Source organism: Aethalodelphis obliquidens, unplaced genomic scaffold (assembly GCF_003676395.1).
Source record: "Aethalodelphis obliquidens isolate GAN/ISIS:26980383/991018 unplaced genomic scaffold, ASM367639v1 scaffold36, whole genome shotgun sequence".
Classification (NCBI taxonomy): Eukaryota; Metazoa; Chordata; class Mammalia; order Artiodactyla; family Delphinidae; genus Aethalodelphis; species Aethalodelphis obliquidens.
Window position 1 is genome coordinate 7,302,157 of NW_020837980.1, and position 22,676 is coordinate 7,324,832.

At 43.7% G+C, this 22,676-nt stretch overlaps 1 protein-coding gene and 1 long non-coding RNA gene across 4 annotated transcripts in view; one reads left to right on the forward strand and one right to left on the reverse strand.

Annotated features, from left to right (window-relative positions):
• Positions 1-6,395, reverse strand: part of RASSF8 (Ras association domain family member 8) — a 129,737-nt gene extending 123,342 nt beyond the window's left edge. Inside the window, exon 1 of the mRNA XM_027129411.1 lies at positions 6,283-6,395. The gene's annotated coding sequence lies outside the window, so the exon portion shown is untranslated. The remainder of the gene's footprint in view (positions 1-6,282) is intronic.
• A 58-nt stretch (positions 6,396-6,453) lies between these two features.
• The window catches only part of LOC113632352 (uncharacterized), a 309,091-nt gene continuing 292,868 nt past the window's right edge, over positions 6,454-22,676 (forward strand). For all 3 annotated transcript variants that reach the window (XR_003437769.1, XR_003437770.1, XR_003437771.1), the window contains exons 1-2: positions 6,454-6,567; positions 15,785-15,955. This is a non-coding gene — a long non-coding RNA (uncharacterized LOC113632352). The remainder of the gene's footprint in view (positions 6,568-15,784; positions 15,956-22,676) is intronic.

Genomic DNA, 22,676 nt, shown 5'->3' on the forward strand with positions numbered 1-22,676 from the left:
TGCCCCGGTCCGGGAAAATCCCCCATGCCGCGGAGCGGCTGGGCCCGTGAGCCATGGCCGCTGAGCCTGCACGTCCGGAGCCTGTGCTCTGCAACGGGAGAGGCCACAACAGTGAGAGGCCCGCGTACCGCAAAAATAAAAAAAATAAAAAAAATACACTGCTGAATAAGAAAATATCTTTCTCAATGCCTAAAACTTGGACAGCACTGGAGTTAACTGTAATGAGATTTGTGATACATCTGAATGTGACAAAAAAAATTGCCCAAGTCTTCTAAATCCTATAGCAAGGATGTGAAATAAATAGGCAATAAATATTATTGGTGCTAAAAAGCTCCAGGAAACTTGTTCAAGGTCACCCAAAGTAGCCTGTAAGCATGTATACCTGAGGGAAAGAATAACAAGGGCTCCCAACCAGAACTTTCTTCTCAGGGCATATGGTGACTACTCCTGATGCAAATGTCCTGGGGGCACAAAGACCTCCCACAAAGGCAAATCACATGGTGTGCCCCTCTCCAGCCCCACTCCCAGTATTTTTATACAAGGAAAATCAGATCTAAATAAGTACCAAGGTGAGGTAAAGGGTCTGGCTAGACAGGACATCTCTACTTGTCATGCCTTCCTGACTAGAAAATAAAATGTGGGGAAATGAGGAAACAACAGGGACAACTTCCTTGAGTGAAGCAAATGTATGAAAAGCTTAAGATTCCTCTTCATGATGTTGACCAGCTGAACTACTCACTCTTCTTTTGTGAGAGCACCTAGCCCAGAACTTGGCACATAATAGGGGGTTAAAAATGCTTTAATCCTCCCTGCTCTGCTCTCCCAACCCAAGGGCATCTGGCTTCTGGCTGGCAAAATCTCAGGGTCCAAACCACAAAGACGTGTAACATTTTGGGGAAACCTAGAGGTTGAGTGCAAAGAAATAAATCCTACAATCAACTCCCAAGTTCCCTGTACACTTAGTGACCCACCAGATACCAAACTAGAAAATAATTGGAATTGCTTCACTCTAGGGTGTGAGGGAAAGTTCTAAGAGGAAACTAAAGCCCTAAAAAACTAAAGTCAAAAGAAAATGTGGGTGATTATGTAAGAAGTAGAGGCCAGAAACATTAATCAAGACACAAGTACTTAAGAGTTATAGTACATCAAGCTAATATTTTGTAAAGAGCAACCACATGACAAAAAACACTCCAAGCTTTAAGCCTTCCTTGGCCTTGGAAAGTCATGAGACTTTTTTGGCTAAAGCAAGGAATTGCTTTAGTGAGAGGGAAAAAAGAACTTCCAGACCTCTAGGTGGCTCCCATTTTTAAGCAACTCCCTCTCCACCTTAACTAAATGGCCAAGTGACACTAGTTATTTATTCAAGTCACAGCAATAGCTGGACAGTACTAAACATCCTTAGAACTATAACTCTCCTTTTTCTACTCCAGTTTGCCCTTTCTTCCTTTGAATTCGAGCACTGGTGCAATCCACGGCTGCTGACTAACATGTTATCATATGACATGTGCAAACTAATGTGACATGGTAAGTTTTTTTTTACTTTCAGTAATCCTGTGCTGATGAAAAAACCATAATTCCTTTAATGATGTACTTAGAAAAAGGATTATCTACAACAGAAAATCACAAGGGTAACACCAATTAAAAGGTGTCTCAATTTATTTATGAATTTTCCACAGAGCTCCAATGTATTCATTTTACCTGATATCTGCAAAGGATATTTCATGTTATACATAAAACCAAAAAAGAAGGAATGTAGGAGACAGCCAGCCTGGCTTTTATGTTAGAAGCAGATTTAACAGTGATAAAGAAGGCAATCAATATACAAATCACAAGTTGTATTACTATCTTATTCATTACAACAATAACTATTTATTGAGCATTTACTATATAAACACCAGGCACTGGGTATAGACTGGTGAATAAACCAGGCATTATTTCTGCCCTCAGGGGCAAGAGAGAAATATTAAACAAATAACACATAATTATAAACTATGGTAAATATTAAGAAGGAAAAGATAACTGCTATGAGGGAGACGATCAAGGGGTTCTAAGTCGCATGACGACACGGGTGGCCTTCTCAGGGAAGACGTTTATAGAGGATATCTGAACCAGCACCCAAGGATGAGAAATTACTCAAGGAGGTGGTCCTGAAGTAGACCACCAGCAGGAGCCCTGAGGTGAGTCTGCTAGAGAGCTGAATCACGTGGCTGGCCAGAGATGAAAATGGGGGACGGGACCAAATGACACAGGACCTTGTAGGAATGTTGAAGATTTTATATTTTACCCCAAGAATAAGAACTCTGAAGACTTTAAAGAGCAAGTGACTTCTTTTTTCTCTTTCTGGCTGCTGGTGGAAGAGGGACTGGAAGGAAGGGCAGAGTGTGAGCCGGAGGCCTCTGCAGTGGGAAAGAGGACGGTGGTGGCTTGAACCAGGATGGGAGCATAGTGGAGACTGAAAATCAGGTTTGAAAGAGATTATGCCCGAAAAGTAGACAGGACTTTGTGACAAACTGGTTGGCTGGGGGGTGACAGAACAGAACACAGAGTGGAAGATAACTCCAGCCTCCTGGCCTGAGCCACTCATTAGATGGATGAGATGAAAAACTGAGGAGGAACAGTCTGAAAGGTTGAGTAATCATGAGCTCAGTTTTCAAGAAGTCACAGATGCTGCCATTTATTTACTGGCTGAGATGGGCCAGGCACCAAGTTAGGTGTTCTACTTGTCACAGCATCGCTCTTAGTAATAATATCCCCATTTTGCAGAAAGCTTTGAAGTTTAAAATCTATTTAGGGTTGGAGCAAGCTAGCAGGAGAGAAAACAGGTGATACATTATTTTTAAAATCCAATCCTCAGAGTTATGATGCACAATATTTTCCTATCCCACTCCCATCTCCACGCCACTGCTACCCGCAAAGAGTTTTGCTATGTTTTGAACACTAGCAAGATATCTAGGACCCTAATGGTTTACAATAAATGAGCAAACCCATTATGCCAGGAATCAGCCATAATGGAAGGAGTAACAATATTCAACATTGAACATTTTTACTCTCATTACCTACATCAACATAAGACAGATCAATTAATGAGTAAGAAACTCTGAAACACTCATCATTTCTCAAAATGACCAAGTCATTCAAGTCAAAAATTAATGCAAGCCACACAGTACAGAGGCTACAAAAGCCAAGCATTGAGATTCACATTAAAAAATCGAAACCTTAATAAAAATAAAATACTAGGCAAAAAGAAATGATACCACAACCTCACAGAATTTAAATTCTGCAATTCCTAAATATCTCAACCGAATGACAAATTCAGGAAACATGCACGCTAAAAACAATCTAAACATTCTCACTTCTTTTAAACTGTTTTTCTCTGCAGCATGCTGCCACTTCAGCAAACTGAAATGCCTTTCCTCCCTGCACAGTCCCATGATTTCCTCCCTCTCTGAGCTCTCTGATGTCCCCCTCAGCTACTGAAGCCCCCAAATTAGGTCTTATCAATGAACCTAGAAAGAATTCAAGGCATTACTGCCAACTGTGTATCGAGAGTACCGTCTTAAGACTCTTAAAAGGAGAGAGAATGAGGAAGGGGAGGATTTTTGAAAGGTTTTACCGTCTACATTACAAATTATATTTTTGTTGTGTCTGATCCTTCAAAAGTCCAATCATCAAATTATGTTCAGTCTTCTTTAAGTGGGGTATGGTCACATATAATATTTATGGTTTGGGATAGTTCCCCATGGGGATAAATAGAATTAAAAGTACAATTGATATGCCAGCTAAAAGATAAAATCTCACACAAACCATCCTCCAAAACAATACTGCTCTGTCCTGCCTCCTGATTCCTGTGTCCATGCAGTACCTCTCCCTGCAGAGGGCTAGCTGGCATTCACTACTGCCTCACCCAGGCAAAGGACGGGATGCTGAAAATCCATTAAGAAAGCTTCCCATTTTTCTGTTCTTTCACAATATGATTGCCAACTCCTGGCAACCCAGAGATGAAAGACTTAAGAAAAAAGAAAATTAAAAAATAAAAGACTGGGACTTCTCTGGTGGCGCAGTGGTTATGAATACGCCTGCCAATGCAGGGGACTCGGGTTCGAGCCTTGGTCGGGGAAGATCCCACATACCTCAGAGCAACTAAGCCCCAGAGCCACAACTACTGAGCCTGCGCTCTTGAGCCCGCGAGCCACAACTACTGAGCCCACATGCCACAACTACTGAAGCCTGCGCGCCTAGAGCTCAACAAGAGGAGCCACCGCAATGAGAAGCACACGCACAGCAACGAAGAGTAGCCCCCCACTCACCGCAACTAGAGAAAGCCCGCGCGCAGCAACGAAGACCCAACACAGCCAAAAATAAATAAATCTAAAAATAAATAAATAAATAAAAGATTACCTGGGGCCTTCTACCAGAATGGGTGGTTAATCCCACCGACAGAAAATCAGAAATCTATCCATATTTAAAGGTGCTTCCTGCAGACAAAACAGATCTAACGAAGAATTCCTGTGGCACATTACACTGGAAAATCCATAAATGTTCGTCCCTCTGTGTCATCAGGCTGGAGGAATTTTTTTAACGCAATGCTTTGATGTATTGACAAGGTTAACCTGACGGGTTTAAGTCAGCTATGAAACGTGCCCTGCATCTATTTCCCGTCTAATGCCTAAAGATCAGGGGCAATACTGACCCGCAATTATAGCCAACGCCTGCACTGCTCAAGATGCCGTTTGATGCTGAGAAAGTAGTGGTTCAGCAACCAGGCGGCTCTAGGATGCTAAAATAACAACGCAACACTCGCTTACGAGCCCAGGTACCTGGCGTGAAAGATCCTGTGCTACACGAGAACCCCACACTCAAAGCTCACGTCCCTTTGGCTTCAATCTTATTAAGCTCTCCGCGACATACCCTCTCAAAGTTTCTAGTTTGCAAAACGGAATTACTCTGAAAGTCCCCTCTTCTGGACTCCCCTCCCCAGACGGGTTGGCGGCAAGGGGAAATAGGCACCGAGGATGGTTAATCGTTCAAACAACATTTAAAAACCTGTAAACCAATCATCTTTTCAGAGGAAAAAAATAAGCGTTCACCAAGCAGTCGCTCGGCAAGCGAGCATCCGATTTCCATTTGGAGCGAAATTAAAGAAGCCAGACATACATTTCCCTTTCCAACAAAAGTGGCCTCTAAACTCCCCAGCCAAGGACACTGGGAGGAAACAGAGGCTGGAAACAAGCTCGTACTCTCGGTCAAAGCGCGTGTGTGCGGCGAGGAGAACGCGCAAAGGGGAGACAGGAGGGAAAAGGTGAACTGGAGGAAGCTGGAGCCCGCGGCGGCGGCGGCGGCGGCGGGGGCGGCGGGGCGGGGGCAGATCGGACGAAGAAATCCGAGGTGCAGAGAGAGGGGCGGGGAAGGGGGAGCCCGGAGGCTCCAGGAGGAGGAGGGAGGGGTCCCGGACGCTGCCCAGAGATCTCGGCCGCCTAGTAAAGTTAATACTTACTCAGTTTCGCAACTGCGCCGCCCCCGCAGGCCGCCCCGCGGGGCCGGCCGGGGCGCTGGGGACGCGGCGGCGCCCGGCGGCCGCCCAGCGCCGGTCCCCGGCCACGCAGCCCGGGGCGCCTCGCTCCCCGGCGCTCCTCCGGCAGCGCGCCCCGCACCGGCGGGAGGCCCCAGCTCCCCGGCGCGCCCTCTCCGCGCACCTCCCGGCCGGCGCTAGGTGAGCGCGGACGCCCCAGGCGGCGGTGCCTGGGTGTGCGAGCGCGCGGGCAGCTGCGGCACCGCCGGCGGGAACCGCTCCCAGCGCTGCGCCGATGCCGCGGGCCAGCGGGCAGGCGAGGCTGGGCAAGGAGACGGGCACCGGGCGGCGGGCGCGGTGCGGGACGCCGGGTGAGCGTAAGCGGCGGAGTCCGCGGCCGGCTCGCTCCCGCGGCCGGTGCCTCTGGGCGGGGGGCCGGGCCGGGGGCCGGGCCGGGCGGCTGGCGGCTCCGCCCCTTCGCCGGGCCGCTGGCTGAGCGCGCGAGAGCGGCGGCGCGGGGGCGCCCCCCTCGGCCGGGCGCTCGGGTTACAGCCGCCGCTCCCCTGCTACCCCGCCCGCGCCTCGCCGGTTCGCCCGCGCCGGGAGACAGTGTAACGGAACTGGGACGCCAGCGCTGCATTGTGGGAGCTTTTAAAGCGGCGGGGAGCGTGGCGCAGCCGCTCGGGCTGTCGGTTCCCCGCCCCATACCCCCCGGCACGGCCCTCACGCCACCCGGCCGGTCGCACACCCCCAGCCAGCCGAGGCCCGTGGACCTGAAAGCCAGAAATGGTGAGATGACCGGTGCCTCGCTGACTCTCACGGAGCAAAATCTTCCATAGCCCGGGGATGAGACTTGCAAAACTGCCCTCCACCGTCACCCCGGAAAGTAGGAGGCTTTTTCTGCGGACGCTTTAAAAAAAAAAAAAAAAGCCCTTCCATCCCCTCAGGACTGGGTTTGAATTGCTTTTCATCTGGAGTGGCAATGATTCAGCGACCCCCTTCTCAGCAGCAGGCAGTGACAGAGACAGGAGACGAAAAACACAGCGAATGAATCAGACGTGAGTAACCAAGTTTAGAAAGAGCTGGGCTCAGATTCAGAAAACCGCTCCCCACTCCACCACATACACACACACACACACACACACACACACGCATATGCACACGCATCTACCTTTAAATATAGCAAATTGTCAATGAAGGAAAGCAGTGCTTTCATATGGAAACGCAGATGTGTGTGTTGTTTTCACCATTCCACCTCTTTTTTACGGCATGCGATTACTCTAGCCACCAGACAGAATCCAGTCTTTGGGCCAGACTTGTGCTCACACAAGCCCACAACTCAGGAACAGCTATCAGTTTGGAGGGAAATGGGATGAGGATGAATAATGGATGAGGTGCAAGGAAGCATTCCAGTTATAAAATGTCCCTTTTGATTCTCCAGACACTCAGTTTTTGGGTTTTTTTTTTCTTTGCTCTTTTGCTTTTTTAATCATCGAAACGGGAATATTACATTTGAAGCACAACTTGTTACCGCTCGTCTTACTCAGGGCTTGATTCGTTTTGTTTGGAGTTTGGGTTTGTAGGCTTTTTGTTTCTTCCTCTTTTTATTTTGACCTTTAGTTATTGCACAGCTCATTAGTTCCTCTACCTCAGAGGTGAACTGAGGAGAGGGATGGTAAGACCCCACTTTGGCTAATCTACATTTGGAGGATTTGGAGACAAGAAAAGCTCTCTATGATTCAAGTGTAAAGCCCGAGGGAACTTTTTTTAAGAGACTCTGTAGGGCATGGATCCTCTTCCCTGAGGAGTTTTCCAGCCTTAATGTTAACATTTCCTAAGCTCTCATTCCCTTGTCAACCTTTAATTCCACTGAGTAACACCAGTCACTGCCTAATTGCCAAATCTAATGGAAAAATTCAGTCCCCATCTTCTGGTGCCCTTTGTGGCATTTGCCAATGTTGACCCCTCCTTCTTTTTTAGGACCTTCCTCCCTTTTTCTGCTGTGATAGTCATCCTTCTTTTTTATTATTATTATTAACTTTTATTGGAGTATGGTTGCTTTGCAATGTCGTGTTAGCCTCCACTGCACAACAAAATGAATCTGCCATAGTCATGCTTCTTTTATGGAGGTCTTGAAACAGGGATGAGTGATAACAGGAAGGAGTGTGGCTATTGTTAAACCAGGACTCAGGAGCTCACCAAGTAGAAGAACCTTAATCTAGTCTCTCTTGGTCACCAGGAGGGTCCTGACCTCGATTTTATCATGCATCCAGAGGTGAACAAGTTGACTGACTCATGACAGCTACCTTTCATGTGACCAGCATTTAAATCAGATGAAATTTGCTATGATTGAATATCTGTGTCCACTATTTAGGGAAAGCACTAGGATCCAGGTACCTGATAAGGTATCCCCACCTCCGAATCAGAGTGTGCCTTACTGGTGGCTGCAGAAGTCAGTGAAGTTACCTCTGTCCAGCCCGGATAAACCCAGAAAAATCTCTTCCCTACCTCAGCCCCATGTGGTTAATGCATTCTTTCCTCAGCATATAGTATAATTTGTTTTGAGTTTTCTTAGCCATAATCACATCCCTGTTAAGCCTTCCTGAGATCACACCAAATGTCCTTGGCAGGATTTGTAAACAACCCTTATTTCTGCTTTCTAATTATTTTCCCTGAAAGTAACCTAACTAGATGAGTGAGTATTCATGCACTTCAAGCCCTGTGATGTAATCAGATTTGATTTTCAAGAAAAGAATCTGAGAGGATGGATTCAGAAAAGAAGAGAATCTGAAAGGAGAGAAACATATGGGGATAAATTCCTTTCTCTGGAAATCCCTGGCAACTTTTTCTTTATTGTGTCAGTGGAATCAGATTGCTAAGCTTGAGAAATATGTATCTGGACCAACACTTCCCAAACAGGTCCACCAGGGAACACCACCTTGTAAGATGGGATGCTGGGAAGACAGTTGTACCATGTCAGATAAGGCTCATGGAACACAGTTGTGACTACAGGTTAGGCCAGAAGAAGCTTGTCAGTGGGTCAGATCCATTAAGGGCCACGTGTCGGGAAATCCGTTCATGAGGAAGTCCAAGGGAGAAACAAACATTTTGTCAGAAACAAGTAGGTATGTGTGCTGGAAAGAGTAAATTATGGACTTCTGAGTATGACTTACACATTTTTTTATTGTCTAGTCCCACCTATCTTCCCTTCTCTTTCGCTGCTTCTTTCCCCACTCTGTGTTTCACCCAGACTACTAACAGCTTACTAACCTCAAACGGTGGCTCAGGACCACTCCTCACTTCTCTTACCATGTGACCCTGAAATTGCTTGTTTACCAGTGGAGCCCTCACTATCGTCCTCCAACTTCGCCCCCCCACCCCCTTCTTAAAGCCGGGGGCTCTGTTGTATTTATAGCTCTATCCCCCATGCCTGACACAGGGCCTGGCTCAGACTGGGAACTCAATTAATATTAGTTGAAATAACAATTAAATGAATGAATGATAGTATAAATGCAGTAAACTCATGTCATCTACTCATCTGTTATACTTGCCTTGGATCTTCTTCCTTCTAACCTATGATGAGCTGAGAGTTCCATTTTCGTCATTAATTTATAAACATAATAAATATGGTACTGTGCTAGTTCTGGGCTTACAAAAATTAATGACAAAATTAATATTAATATGAGCTCACAGGCCATCTGAGGAAAGAGATGCTAAAAGAGAAAATTAGGTAGATAATGCTAGTTGCCCATCCCATTCCCTTTCTCCACATCTTTCTTAGTAATAGAAACCTGATTTTGTGCCCAGTGAGAAGTTTTCTTTTACAACCTTCCTTGCAGATAGGGGTTACTAAGTGTTGGCCATGTGGATATGGGCCTTCCAGGAAAACTCCTTTGTGTGTCCTCATTTATGAGCAGGGCTGAGTCAAGCACTATTCTTGCCTGAAACACAGATGTAATAGCTGGAGTTACAGCAACAATCTTGTGATATCAAGGCTACCTTGAAGCCTGAAGTCATATACTAAAATTTGTACAAATGGGATCATTTAAAGTTATTCAGCCTATCTTACCAAGCCTGCATTTAGTCACTGTTACTGACAAGTTTGGAAGGAAAAAAAATCATCTCTCCTCTTCTCTTCAGTATATGTGTGTAGAAAGCAACTAAATGTGGTTTTCTTCACCATTCCTAGTGAAAATCTTGTACACATACTGAAACACTGCAAAGATCTATAAATATTGTGATTTATTTGACCCACATAAAGGGCCTTTTTAGAAACAACCAACAGTTCTCAGATCTGTAGGAATTTTTTATTTAATGATAGTTTCTTGTTAAAAAAATAATAAAATGTTTAGAGACCAAATCATAAATAACTCCTTAAAGGAGCCTCCAATAATTTGATGGAGCAGGAGGGTGATTAAAATTTTATTATGTTAAATAGCAAAGTACAATATAGAAAGAAAATAAAGCATAAACTATAAATGGAAACTATAACAGTTTATACCAAAAGGAATAAATACAAATGTATTCAGAAATAGGATTTAAAATATGATTGACTTCTTATTTAGGCAGAAGTTTTTTGAGAGGATAATCCCACGAAAATGAAAGTCTTGGTTTTTTTTTGTTTGTTTGTTTGTTTTTTGTGGTACGCGGGCCTCTCACTGTTGGGGCCTCGCCCGCTGCAGAGCACAGGCTCTGGACGCACAGGCTCAGCGGCCATGGGTCACGGACCCAGCTGCTCCGCGGCATGTGGGATCTTCCCGGACCGGGGCACGAACCCGTGTCCCCTGCATCGGCAGGCGGATTCTCAACCACTGCGCCACCAGGGAAGCCCTTGGTTTTTTAATTGTAGGCTAGGAGAATGGATTTAGTCAGCTGAGATTAACTATGGGGGGCCTCCACAAGAGCCTATACTAGGATCCAAATACTGGGGAAAAACAGTGAATGTGGTGCCTGATGTTAAGAAGTTGCATCTTTGTAAACATGTGCAGTAAAATCTGGACTGTCTGGCATTCTTTCCACCTGAATGCCACTCACCAATCTCCCTACACTTCTCCAATGCTATAATTGAGGTTTATAATGATGTCCCCGATATGACTGCTGAATCATAGCAGAAAGATTAAAATATCTTCTGCTTTGCCTTTATGGGTTTAATTATATTTTTATTAATTGCAAACTGGAAATCTGATCTGTTTATAACACTGCTGGATTAACCAGAGCCTCGTTATCAGGGACCCAATCATCCACAGTAACAGAGTTTATCGTTCTTGGAGGGAAAATAACCCAACAACTGATTTAAAATGTGAGATTTATATGACCATAGTAAGAATAATTATTATAAAATAATTTAGAATCATCCAGCCTCATTTGAAAGAATTCTAACAAATGTATTGATTAATAATAAATGCTACACATCTAATTCTTTTAATAAGTATAATAACTCATATTCTGTAGAAAGAGAAAAATTACCTTAGAGTATGAATAAGTAAATCTTCATTTAGGCATAGGCCCAGGAATATTATAAATTGAGTTGCCTTGTATGTCCAAATTTGGCTTAGGGTCCTGTCAAGCTGTTCCTCTTCTCACCCTTGGTTTTCTCAGAGATGTATTGCTCTGGTGACAATAAAGGGCCTCTAATAAACATGAAATGAGCATGTGTCTTAGATCAGGTTCTCTGGAAGCAGAGCCTGAGACAGGGATTCTTGTGCAAGTGACTTATTGAGGGTGTGCCTCAGGAGAAGGGGAACCAGGGAGGTAGCATAGGGTAAGGGGGATAAAAGCAAAGACAAGACAAGGCCTCAGCTGGAGACCAGCTTTAGCATGATCCTGTGGGGAACTCTGGAGCAGGAATTGGACCACAGAGTTGGTTCCTTGGGGCAAAGAGATTGCCCTTTTGCACTCCTATTATCAGTCACTCATTGGCTGTAGGTTGGTGGTAACCCCTAATGCAAGGCACCTCCCGTTCCCCCCAAGGGTACAGGTGGTTCTCTGAGAGAGAGGCAGCTGCATTTAGCAACCAACACTCACAGCAGCTAGGGATGCACATACTGGCCCCAGGAAGGGATCTGAGAAGGGTACCGACAGCACCCATGACACATCATATATGTATAGCACCCATGACACATCATATATGGATAGGTTAGAGCTCCACACCCAGCCCTTAAGGATCCTGTAACAACTGAAGCACACTACTAAAAGTACTGCGGAGACCAAGCACCACGTGCAGCCTTGTCTCTAAAGGAAAGCATGCGCAGAGCACAACTAGGGACGTGCGGAGGCCATCTCTCCTTCCAGCACAGGCTTGGGAACTCCCTCTCTCCTCACCTACCTTTTGTGCCAAGCAGTGGCAGCTGGTGGTGGCTTCAGTGACTGAGGTGAAGTGCCCAGTAAGGAAGGAACTAAGGATGTTAGGAAAATTTAGGATAGATCAGACAGGCTGGGACGGGACAAGGGGACCTTTGGGTTAAGGCTTATGTCTGAGGCCACTTGCTAACCTCCCCCTTTGTTCTCTTCCACTGGCCCTAGAAATGTACTGGCTTGCTTATCTTTCCTCTGTCAGCCCCTCAGCTGCCCACTAGGGTTTCTATTTCCCCTGGCCGCTGGAGCTGTGTTTGTATGTCTTCAAACAGCTTTTCCGCCACTCTTTTTTTTTGTTTTTAATTATAGTTGATTTACAATTTTGTGTTAGTTTTAGGTGTACAGCAAAGTGATTCAGTTTTCTATATATATATATTTTTTTCTCAGATTCTTTTTCCCACCACTCTTAATATAACAAACATTCAACTTCAGCTTTGCAACACCTTCTAATAGTTTGACGGCTAAAGATGATGGTGGGTGTGGGGAAAGGGAGTAGAGTAAAAATCCTTCCCATGCTATTCCCCTTCCTAAATTTAGCCCCATGAGCCAGGTGTAGCGTGGGTGCCACTGGTGGGTCTTAGGGAAAAACAGAGGCCATGCTGCTGATTCACCTGCATTTCAGGGGAGCACCCAAAGGCTGTCCTGGGAGGTGCTGGGTGACGCTCTGGGGTACAATGTGGGAGCAAAGGGGGCAGAGAGCCCCAGAGGAGATACACGTGTGGGCAGGTGGTACAGGAGCAGGGACAAGGCTGTGCATGGTGTTCCTCTAGCAAACTTGGGCACTTTCCTTCTCTCTCTCCCCTGGTCCTTCAGCCCCAGACCTTCCGCTGAAGACACCAGTTTAGACTAATGGAAGATACATTGACAACTGAGACTAGGTGAGTGTGAGGCAAGAGTGTAAAATACTGGCTGTTATAAGCCCTGAAGGAAGGGAGGAAAATCATAATTTTTTTTTTTTTTCTAATCTGGGAAAGGAAGAGATGTTCCCTTTACCCTAAGGCTGGGGTAGAAATAAATGACTCCCCAGAACTACTGACATTGAGATAACAAATAGTACCACTTTGGCTGGAATCAGAACATTTTCTAATTCTGTACTCAAATAAGTAAGGGGTCCGGGTGGCCTCAGCAGTACAGCCCACATGGGTGCCGTGTGACACGGTGGAAGGCAGGGTGGGCAGGTTAAGACATTAATGGTGTCATCGTCTTATGACTGACATCTTCCAGGAGAGACCCTTCCCTTCCTGCTGCTGCCCTTCAGCCTATGTGGGGATTTCAGTCTTCCTGACCTGTATGGGAGGTAAGGCAACCCATTTAAGTAAAAGAACTTTCAAAGAACTCCAAGCCTCTTTTCTCAGAAAGATTGGGAAGATACCAAGACAGATTTTGGTTCAAGTCCTGACTCTGCTTCTTACTACTTGAGACCTTAGTTTTCTTATCTGCAAAAAATAAGGGGTAGAAGAGAAGAGGATAATACTAGTAGCATGTAAAGACTTACTGTGATTAACTGGAATAATGTGTGTAAAGCGTTCAGCACAGTGCCTGGTACATAAGTGTTGTTGTTGCCATTATTATTATATTATCATCATCATCTACAGGCCTGTAGGTGAGAATATAAACAAAGCCAATAATTATAATTTTCCCATTCAGTATACTCTGTGCCAAACATTGTTCTGAATACCTCTCATATAATAACTTTTTAAATACAACAACCCTATCAGGTATACTATTACACCCATTTTATAGATTAGGAAGCCAAAACGGAGAGAGATTAAGTAATTCACTCAAGAGTCCATCATTAGATAGCGGTAGAGCTGGGATTCAAACCCAGGAAGTCTGACTTCAAAATCTGTACTCTTTACCACTGTAATTAGAGTGAGGCAAGACTCAAAAAGGGCTGAGAGAATGCAGCATAGAACTGGCAAAGGTTCAGGGTGCAAAGATTAGAAGGGAATTGCAAATTGAGGTCTGGGTTAGGCCGGTTCCTTTCACCTGGTGCCCAGAGCGTGCTGAGGGTGAGGGCTGAGGAGTGACGATCAGGCAGCCCCGGCCGCATCACAACTTCCTCGTCATGGACTGCTCACCCAGCAAAATAAGTTAACCTACTATTGGAGAATGATTGATGTTTCCAAGTCAGTTTACAAGCAAATTGGGCACATAACCCACAGGTAAACTATGATGAAGACAACAGTGTGCATTTTCAAGGACATTCCTGGTCTTACGTGTCTTTTACCAGGTAAGGGACCATCCTAGGAAATAGCCCAGTGAGTGCTAGTTCTTCGGCTTAATAAACTTTTTCACCCTGGGTGAGTCCCTTTGCCTTCCTGGACCTTTCTAAGGTGGAAGCGTGGTCTGACAGAGGTCTTTCCTCTTCCACTGTTCCCTGTGTACCTTCCGTGCATTTATTCCAAGAGGGCCGGACATCCAGGTGGGGCTGCATTGTTCTTTCAGCAAGGGCTTCTAGAATTACCTTATATGTCACATCTGGCTCTAATAATCTGAATATATGCATCATAAATTGAAATAATTGGTGTCACAGAAAGAGAAGAGACATGGCAGAATAGGCTTGCTCCAGCTTCTAATAATGACCCAAACAGTTAAAAAATCCAACTAAAAAATCCAGGAAAAAAAAAAATTGAGTTAGGTTTAATTTGTACCACGAATATAATATTCAGTGAATATAATTCTGTTATTTATTTTTTACCTTATTCTGTGACTTCACTCGTAGCATTCAATTTATATATTGATTTCTAAGCATTGGTTTCTAAAAACGTCATTATCCTGTGAGCAATATGGGCCACTAGAGCTTTATAACAAATAAATGGACGAAGAGTGGATGCCCTATGAAGAATGCCCGTGTTACTTGTTGCCCTCAAAACTGGGACGTCCCCATACTAATAGGGGTCACAACAGCACGTCAAACTGCAGAAAAAACTGCATAATACTTCAGTGATTCTAGACAGAAGTAGATAATCAATTCAGCCCCGGGTAGCTTCAGAGAGTAAGTCAAAAGAAAGAAATCTTTTTATTCTCCTCAGGGCAGAGATGTTTTTTGGTTCTGTGCTTTAATTTTAGCCCCTGCTGTTCCCTAGGGAAGTGTTGGTTAAAACAAAACCCACTGTTTATTAGAACCAAGTGTCAGAAATTAATCAAAGATGAGTAGCATGTCAGTTTCCCGACTCCTGTAATAAAAGAATAATTGTGATTGTACTCTGGGGTCCATGTAGGTAAGGGGTCTAGTTCTGTCTGGCCATTTGACGTAGAAGCAAATAAGGAGATAAAAAGGAGTTATTAAAAACAAAAGCAAAACGAGCAAGACAAAATGAAATATGGGAGCTAAAATTCCAGTCCTTGGCAGTCAACCCCCAGGCTTGGGTGTTATGCAGAAAAAGGAAACCGTTGGAGACCCCATGGCAGTGTCAGTCAAGGCAGGTGGTTTTAATTTCTGTTTTTCTAATAGTCTGGAGTTGGAAAAGGGAAGAAGTGGTGATTTGGGGGAAGAACTACTTTGCACATAACCAGTAGTTTACTGTGAGCAATCAGGGACATCCTTAGGATATATTTTAGAGATAGTGAAAACTTCACATGAATGATTAAAATTCAAATTTCTAAAATTGAGAGAAAATAATTCTTAATTATTTATTTATTAATTAGAATTATTTAATAATTCTAGTTTCTTAATGTCGGCAGAAGGTAACGTAGGCAGAAGACAAGATGCATTGGGAGGTTACATGGGTTTAAAGGAGGTCTGACAGGCTGCGTACAGGACTCTAATCCTCCTGGGGCGAGGACAGCATCTTGGAGTGCTCTCCTCTTCTTTCAGACCTACTCTCCAGCAGCCAGTTCAGTAGTTACTGTGCATGTAAGAGGTGCTTGAGTGAGTCTTTGTTAGATAAATGAAAAGCAAATTAATGCACTTTTCAGAGCGACCTTCAGAGACCCGAGCCTGAGTGAGGACAGCTATCAAAAGGATAGACTCTTTGAGGATGAAATATATTGAAGTCTTCCAATTCTGGTTGTCAGTTTCTAACCCTTCTTCATCCTCCTGGCTACTCTCACCTACCCCAGAGGACAGAGCCCTGTAGATGGCTCCAGGTAAGCTGTGAAGTGAGTGGATTAGCATCTAGGGTGGGGCCGGTGGGGCTGACTTTGGGCAATTTATTTTATCTGTCTGGGCCTCAGTTTCTGCCTGTGTTGGTGACGGTTGTGGTGGTGGTGGTGGTGCTCGTGGGATGAACTGGGAGATCGGGATTGACCTACATACACTAATATGTATAAAATAGGCACCTAATAAGAACCTGCTGTATAAAAAAATAAATAAAATTAAAAAAAAAAGAATGTTTACCAAATAAAGTGATCTGACCTAGAGTAGGCCCCAGTTCAAGGTAGCCTTTATCCTTACTCTTACTATTGAAATCAGAAGTTTCAGGTCAGAGGCCTGATCTTTTAGTGAGATGCTTTCCCGAATCTGTCTCATGGTGGGACAGGGAGACAGTGTGAGACCAGAAACCTAGCTTCTGAGGAGCGGGAGGGAGGGCACTGATGCCCTGGTGATGTTTCAGAAATGAGCACCGGTACCAGGTGGGCCAATATGAGACAGAAAAGTTTCTTCATGCACTTATTTGTTTTTGTTTGGGGTCCATTCTGCTGATAAACCTCCTCACTCAGAGGTTATTACTGCAAATGAAAAATACTGGTAAACCAGTATTTTGGCATTAGCGTTCTGAGTGAGAGCTCCAGTGGCAGGGAGGGGCTGAGCCATGGTTGAAGGGTTTCTTTTTGTTGACTGGGAATGCTTGTTCATCACTTTGTAAAGTTGGCTGAGGGTCATCAGGTTATAGTGGAAAACCTTAAGAGTCCCATGGCAGCTTTTCCACAAGTCTTTATTGCTGGAATTTCACTGGCTTCACGCCCATCCAAGCAGCCTCTGTCAGAAGGAACCAGAGCAGCTGTGACATGTCTGTTCAGGGCAGTATTGCATAGGCGTGAAGCAGTAGCTCCGTCTTCCCAAAACCCAGTAAAGTCCCCTGTCACGGCAAAGCTGAAGCTGAAAAAACTTGAATTACTGCCTGTCGAGCTGCAAGGGGTCTTAGAGCTCATCTCATCGAATCCCTTCGATTTCCAGTTGAGGAATCAAATCCAGAGATGTCTGAGGACCTGCTCAAGATAACGCAGCTAATTAGGCTCAGAGTTAAGACTCAAGATGGAATACAAACAAACACTTGTATTTATTCAACTTCATTTCGATTCCTTGTCTCATAAACTTGTATCTCTCTGCAAAATACTTAAGACAACAATAAGCTGGGATAAGAGAAATTTGTGAAATTGTGTCAACATGTTTGGGGTTGTCTTCATATTCTCTGAAACCACAAAAGGCATTTGATTAAATAGTTTGCAGCCAATTTGAGAATTCGTATTTATTTTCAAATGGTGCTTTCATTTTCCGAAGTTAAAGAAATCATTTTTTCGTACTCAGGCTTCAGAAAGGCTGGGTGGGCTTTCGATACCCATGGCGATGGTTCCTTATTGCCAGAGCCACTGTTAGACCAAGTACTGCTTGGAAGGCAATTCGAGGTAATTTCAGAGGAGCCCCATGTCATGTCTCTCTGATCATAGTATGTGTGGCTGTCAAGCGGGAGAAACCACATCCCTTGGTGAGCTCCGCAATCAGTGGGCTGTGAGCAGTCAGTCAGCCTCACGGGGAACAGCCTTCCACGGTACTTAAGACACAGGACTTACCCCCAGATCAAGCTGCTCAAAATTGCCGTTTTACTCAAGATCAAGCATTTCAGAAGTCATGTTGTACGCAGTAGGGGAACTATTAAGTTGTAATGAAATAGAACAGCTAGAAAGAAGAAAACAAATGTGTACTTCAAAGATGCAAAGGAGTGTCTTCATCAGGGCCCTGTTCAGATGTATCTTTTCTGCCATGAAGATTCTTCTAATTTTCATTTTGATATGTTTTCCTTTTCTTAATTTTAAACCACGAACTCTCCTTGTGCCAATTAACAAAAAAAGAAATAGAAGTCAGTCACTCCCTAAATTCCTCTTAGCTCGCGAACATTCTTTCTCTAGCCATGGTTGCTTGCATGCTGCCTCTTCTAATCTGAGACCCTCACTGCAGTCAGTAATCAAATTCCTGGAGATGGGGTCAGGGAAGACTCAATCCCAAGTTGTCCCCATCCTTCCCCCCTGAGAGATCATTGGTTCCTGTCTTCCACCCTCATCTTTGTCTTTCCCTCTGTTTAGCTCTTTCTTTATACCTTGTAGACTAGAGACATGAGCATGTGAGATTTTTCCTCCCTTCCCTTCTCTTTCTTGGTTACCTTATAGACTTCTCTCCTCCTACACCTTGTTCATTATATTCTCCCTCCCATTTTGTTCCAGAAATCTACCTGTAATGCATGGCTGATAAGCATATTCATTTCGCTTATGATTAACCTCGAAGGAGGAAAACACATTTTGGTGTGTTTTCAAACTGAAGAACCACTGCCAGAATACGTCTGAAAGTTCGCTTTGACTTTGCATTAAAGTATTCATTTCCCACTCCCCACGGCCCTCACCTCGTCCTTCTCTAATTAAACATAATTTCCATATTAAAAATATTAAAAAAAATTATTTCTAGCTCACGTTTTGAGTGCTACACTACTGTGTTGCGTTCCACTGCCTTTTCAATGCAGATGTACCACAGGAGGTAAATGAGCCCTTTTGAAGTGATTTTGGAACCTGGCCACTTTTAGAAAATTGTTTCTATGAGAAAATGAATTCCCAGCTTTTAGGACATGATTTATTTTAAGTTGGATATTTCCTCTCTGTGTTTGGTACAAAAAAAATCTTTTTGACGTGGTGACATAAAATCAAAGAGAGCTGACTTGGTTTTTACCTTGTTGAATATTTTCATAATAGAAAAAAATTAACCTGTTTATTTCTTACATTTTATTGTGTTTTGTATAATGTTCTAGAGACCTTGAAATGCATGTTGTTGGTAATTCATAATTTTTCATAACCAGAGATATGCGGAGACTGCAGTTGTACACCGTTTCTGTTTTTCCCCTCTTCCTGGGCACATGGAGAGACTGTATTTTCCAGTCTGCCTTGTAGCTAGGTGTGGCCATGGGAGTGGGTACTTGCCAATGGAATACGAGTACAAGTGACTCGAGGAACTTCTGCCTCATCTGCTTAAGAGGATCTCCCTGGCCTGAGACTCCCTCTCTTTCCCCCACGTAGCCACCTAGACCAGAGCGACCCTGCAAGCCAGCTGTGGATGGCAGAGTTATTGCCAGCCTGGGTCCCCAGTGACTGGCTGGAGCAGAACTGCCCACCAAGCTGGGACACTTGTCTTGCACTGTTACCTGGGAGACAAACACACTTCACTGTGCTTCGAGCCACTGCATTTTGGGGCGCTTTTTCTTACAGCAGCTTAGCCTACTCTATAAAACTACTACAAAAATTATTTCACAAGATGTCCTATTGTAAAGTATTTTACCAAAATATACTGAATAATCAAAAACTACATAAGCAAAAAGTAATTTTCTTCCAAAAACAAAACTCTAGACATTTTGGTTTTGATTCTGCTAGTGTATTTCTCTATATATTAAGAAATGGATAAGGCTAATTTAATCCTCCATTCAAACATAAAAGTCTGTTTACCAAAGCCAGACATGTTTTCCAAAGAGTTGTTATTTGAAAGGGGTAATATGTTCTGGCCTGCATTATATCTATTAAAGGAAAACAAGTAAAAGAATACCCACCTCAGAAGCACATTTCTTTGATATAGTATCCCATGATAATCCCATTTTAATTAGGGCCAAATTCTGCTTATGATCAAATGCAGTCTCAAGAAACAAAATTCTTCCAGGGTCACTTTATAATACAATAGTGAAAGAAGAATAAAGCAAGGTTAACATCATTGAATTTCAAAAAAAAAATTATAAATTGGAATGAGGATAGAATCACACACATATTCATGGTTTATTTTTTATACCACAATTGGTGTCGTATCTAATGGTACTTCTTTGCTGAATATTCTTGTGTATTTGTTGGTTGCTTTGTTTTTCTCACAAAGTAAAGTAACATTTGTAATTTAGGTTTTTCATAAAGTTCTTCCATTAGAATATATATTAACAAGATAATCTAAAATATGAAAGTTAAAATAAATAGTGCCAAATCGGCCCATGGCTGAAAAAACAAACATCTAAGCCCTGAACGAAGTAGGGATGAATTCATTCCTCAAAATCCTAAAACGGGAGAGGTAGGAAAAGGAGTTATGAAAGAATCTACGACCTTAATAACATTAAAAAAACTAAGTGAATATTACAGTATTCTTCGTAGAACTCAGAACTCTGGGTGAATTCTGAGACAAAACATTTAAGAGGATAAAATAGGCATTAGCTACAGGAAAATAATCCATTCTCTCTGTACATATTTTTAACTAGTAGCAAATTCATCTCACTTTATTTTTTTAAAAATTTTCTTTTGTTTTGTTTGGCCACGCTGCACAGCTTGCAAGATCTTAGTTCCTGGACCAGGGATCAAACCCACGCCCCCTGCAGTCGAAGCGGGGAGTCTTAACCACTGGATCGCCAGGGAAGTCCCACTTTTTTTTTCTTTAAATGCAATACTGGACTTTAACTCTGTCTGCCAGTATCGAGATTATGGTACTTGTAATCTAGATCTTCTTTACTCATACGATGATGTCGACTTCAACCTTAAACGGACATCTGTGGAACTTCGCTCTAGTAAACATTGCTTCCCCTCTTCCACCAGTTCCTGGCTGCCTGACATAACCAGCCGTCAGACTGACGAGAGAACGTGCTTATAGCGTTCTGTAAGGGGGATAGAATGCAGTATGGGATAGAATGCAGTATGGATCATAGGTCTGAAAAGAATCAAGGTTCTTAGGTTTTCTACTTCTTGGTTTCTGTGTTTAAAAATGTAAACCCACAGAGACTTCCCTGGTGGTGCAGTGGTTAAGAATCTGCCTGTCAATGCAGGGGACACGGGTTCGATCCCTGGCCCGGGAAGATCCCACATGCCGCGGAGCAACTAAGCCTGTGCGTCACAGCTACTGAGCCTGCGCTGTAGAGCCCGTGAGCCACAACTACTGAGCCCACGTGCTGCAACTACTGAAGCCTGCGCACCTACAGCCTGTGCTCTGCGACAAGAGAAGCCACTGCAATGAGAAGCCTGTGCACCACAACGAAGAGTAGCCCCCGCTCGCCACAACTAGAAAAAGTCCGCACACAGCAACGAAGACCCAACGCAGCCAAAAAATAAATAAAATAAATAAATGAAGTTGCTTTAATATATATATATATATATATATATATATATATATATATATACCCACATTATAGTAACTGACCGCTGTGTGACAATTCATCTAGAGTCTTGGTCCAAAGAGTCGTCTAATGCTGGGTTTAGTGCTACTCAACTCTACGACAGATCCAAGCTGGGCCTCAGCTTCCTTATCTGGACATGGGAATACTTTATTAATATTTGTTTTTCCTAAGCCCACTCTAGAAGAAGTCTGTACCTGCAGGAAATTACACGGCACACAACTCTTAACTTAAAGCAAAAATAAAGACAGCCTTAAAGAGGAAACAGTATCACAATGGGGAAGGAGGAGTAAGTGGCTGAGGAGCATGTGACTGTGGCAATGCCTCTGGGATGGGCCAGCCGGTCGGAGGGCCAAATCCAGCCTGCTGCCTGTTTTGTTAAGAGCTAAGAAAGACTTCTCCATTTTTAGATGATTTTTTAAAATTCCGAAGAAGAAGAGTATTTCGTAATACATGAAAATTCTATGAAATTCAAATGTTAGTGTCTGTAAATAAAGTTTTATTGAAACACAGACACACCCTTCCATTTATGTGTTGTGGCTGCCTTCACACCACAACAGCGAGAGTTCAGCAGTCATGACAGAGACCGTACAGCCTGCAAAGCCTAACACATTTACTAGCTGTCCTTTATAGAATTAGTTTTGCAAACCTTCCTCTAGAATGTTCAAGGTAGAAATGTCCAATGGCAGTTGGAATTTAGATTTTTGGAATAATCCACAAGAAGCAGTAGTTTAAAATGTGGGAGTTGAGGAAGTCAAGAAGAGATTCGAGAAAAGAGGTCTGGAGAAAGCACCTGTGGAAGATGACTTCGATAAGCTGGGAGAGGAAGGAATCCCTGAAGGGAGGAAAGAAGGCACAGGTAGAACACGTTGGGTGTCCCAAAAGCCAAGCAAGGAGTGAGTTGGTGACAGCAGACATGTCAGAGAGATCAGGTAAACTGGAGATAAAACAGTTCATTGGATTTGGTGACTAGAGGTCATTGGTGGCCCCCAAGAAAGAGATTTCTATGAAACAGTGCGGCATTTGCCAGTTTTCAAGAGGTCCAGGAGCAAATAGATTTGCCCTGGAAAGGAGACCAACATTTGTCTGCTTCCTTGCTTGTTGTTTTTCATAGAATACTGAGAGTGTTTGTAGGCCTAACAGAAGCATTCAAGAGATGGAGATGAAGAGAGGAGACAGAGAGCTGAGGAAAGCAATGGAGAAAAGGTTGAAGGGATGCCTAAATGGAATATAGAAGGGGCACAGCTCCCTCTGGAACAATGAGGAAGAAAAGAGTGGACACACAAAGAAAATTTGAAGGGGGAGGCCAAAAAGGACGTGATAACATTAAGTGGCGAGGTTAACTATATAGAATAAGGAAGCTGGAATAACAACGGGGCATTTTAGGGGGGTAAACCAGTAACCATCATGCGTGAAGCTGTACAAAGTCCACTGGAGTGTCTGAAAGGACTGCTGAGGAAAAGTATTTGATATGGTTT